At 56.4% G+C, this 2,500-nt stretch overlaps 2 non-coding genes and 1 pseudogene across 2 annotated transcripts in view; all 3 read right to left on the reverse strand.

The window, feature by feature from the left end:
- LOC144418920 (large subunit ribosomal RNA) overlaps positions 1-299 on the reverse strand; it is a 3,692-nt pseudogene extending 3,393 nt beyond the window's left edge.
- A 288-nt stretch (positions 300-587) lies between these two features.
- LOC144418899 (5.8S ribosomal RNA) lies at positions 588-741 on the reverse strand. Its single transcript, XR_013473727.1, has one exon. It is a non-coding gene; the product is annotated as a 5.8S ribosomal RNA (ribosomal RNA).
- Positions 742-1,039: 298 nt separating this feature from the next.
- The window catches only part of LOC144418905 (small subunit ribosomal RNA), a 1,810-nt gene continuing 349 nt past the window's right edge, over positions 1,040-2,500 (reverse strand). Inside the window, exon 1 of the ribosomal RNA XR_013473733.1 lies at positions 1,040-2,500. This exon is cut by the window's right edge and continues 349 nt beyond it. This is a non-coding gene — a ribosomal RNA (small subunit ribosomal RNA).

Raw genomic sequence — 2,500 nt, forward strand, 5'->3', positions numbered from 1 at the left:
TTGGGCTGCATTCCCAAACAACCCGACTCCGAGAAGATCCGAAGCGGCCAAGGCAAGCGCCCCTATGGGCCTAACACCCGCCGTGGGACGAGGCCTCGATCAGAAGGACACCGGCGCTCGCCGTCAGCCGCACTGGGACTTCCGTACGTCACAACTCGGCGCGCTCGAAAAGCACGCAGATTCGACGCTGGACTCTTCCCGGTTCACTCGCCGTTACTCAGGGAATCCCTGTTGGTTTCTTTTCCTCCGCTTAATAATATGCTTAAATTCAGCGGGTGCTCTCGCCTGAACTCAGGTCGTATGTGTCAAGCGGGCCGCTTCTTACACGGCACGCTGGCATCGCAAGTCGTCGCCGCCGGCGCCGACCGAGCGCGTACCGTCGCCGCCTTGGCCCACGGTCGGTCTTGATCTCGTGACCGGACCGACCGACCTGGACCCGCCCCTCGAACGTAGTTGAACACGTCGAGGGGCCGGCGGTGTACGGGACACGCGGTCGCGCCGAGAAAGCTCGGCGACCGCTTCAACTTGGGGCGACGCCCGGCCGTCTTTGCAGAGGCCAGGCGACGGCCCTCGGGTGAGGACGAACGCGACCCTGAGGCAGACGCGGTCCCGGGATTGACCCGAGACCGCAATTCGCGTTCAGAAGGTCGACGTTCAATGTGTTCTGCAATTCACATTACTTCTCGCACTTGGCTGCGTCCTTCACCGACTCGCGAGCCGAGTGATCCACCGTTAAGAGTCGTCCTCGACGTTTCGCCCGGCGCCGAAGCGCGCGGACGTCACACTGTGGGATCGACCACAAAACCACCACCGACAACAACTGCACAAAAACACCAACAAACGGCGCCGAGCGACCGCCGGGCTGGGCCGGCGGCACATCGAGCGCGGTGCCCAGAAGCCACCATCGCACTCGGCTGCCTTGCTATGCCAACGTGTTACGCGTGTCGCACGGGGCGGAACCCCGATTGACGGCCGCCCTCTCGGCGGCACTCAAAGACAATTCAGTGCGCGGTCGGCCGGGGCCTACCACCACCTTCGGTAATGATCCTTCCGCAGGTTCACCTACGGAAACCTTGTTACGACTTTTACTTCCTCTAAATGATCAAGTTTGATCGTCTTCTCGACACGCCGACGCGGCCGTTGCCAGCCGCGACGGGGCCGATCCAAGGATCTCACTAAACCATTCAATCGGTAGTAGCGACGGGCGGTGTGTACAAAGGGCAGGGACGTAATCAACGCAAGTTGATGACTTGCGCTTACTGGGAATTCCTCGTTCAAGGGAAACAATTGCAAGTCCCTATCCCAATCACGAATGAGGTTCAACGGGTTACCCGGACCTTTCGGCCTAGGTTAGACACTCGCTGCTTCACTCAGTGTAGCGCGCGTGCGGCCCCGGACATCTAAGGGCATCACAGACCTGTTATTGCTCAATCTCGTGTGGCTAAACGCCACTAGTCCCTCTAAGAAGTTAGACGCCGACCGAGAAGGTCGCGTAACTATTTAGCATGCCAGAGTCTCGTTCGTTATCGGAATTAACCAGACAAATCGCTCCACCAACTAAGAACGGCCATGCACCACCACCCACAGAATCAAGAAAGAGCTCTCAATCTGTCAATCCTACCTGTGTCCGGGCCGGGTGAGTTTCCCCGTGTTGAGTCAAATTAAGCCGCAGGCTCCACTCCTGGTGGTGCCCTTCCGTCAATTCCTTTAAGTTTCAGCTTTGCAACCATACTTCCCCCGGAACCCAAAGACTTTGGTTTCCCGGAAGCTGCCGGAAAGGTCGTCATGGTAACGCCTCCCGATCGCTAGTTGGCATCGTTTATAGTCAGAACTAGGACGGTATCTGATCGTCTTCGAACCTCTGACTTTCGCTCTTGATTAAAGAAAACATTCTTGGCGAATGCTTTCGCAGTAGTTCGTCTTCCGCCGATCCAAGAATTTCACCTCTAACGGCAGAGTACGGACGCCCCCGTCTGTACCTCTTAATCATTACCTCGTGCTCCGAAAACCAACAAAATAGAACCGAGGTCCTATTCCATTATTCCATGCAACACTATGCAGGCGAACAGCCTGCTTTGAACACTCTAATTTTTTCAAAGTAAACTTATCGGCCACCGCCGACACTCAGTCAAGAGCACCGACGGAGAACCGAAGGTGAGGCGAACGCAACCAGTGACACGCCTTGCGACGGACCGGCGGCGCTCGCCCAAAATCCAACTACGAGCTTTTCAACCGCAACAACTTTAGCATACACTGTTGGAGCTGGAATTACCGCGGCTGCTGGCACCAGACTTGCCCTCCAATGGATACTCGTTAAGAGTTTTAGGATGTACTCATTCCAATTACAGGGCCTCGTTAGAGTCCTGTATTGTTATTTTTCGTCACTACCTCCCCGTGTCGGGAATGGGTAATTTGCGCGCCTGCTGCCTTCCTTGGATGTGGTAGCCGTTTCTCAGGCTCCCTCTCCGGAATCGAACCCTGATTCCCCGTTACCCGTTAT

This window comes from Styela clava, unplaced genomic scaffold (genome assembly GCF_964204865.1).
Source record: "Styela clava unplaced genomic scaffold, kaStyClav1.hap1.2 HAP1_SCAFFOLD_49, whole genome shotgun sequence".
Classification (NCBI taxonomy): domain Eukaryota; kingdom Metazoa; phylum Chordata; class Ascidiacea; order Stolidobranchia; family Styelidae; genus Styela; species Styela clava.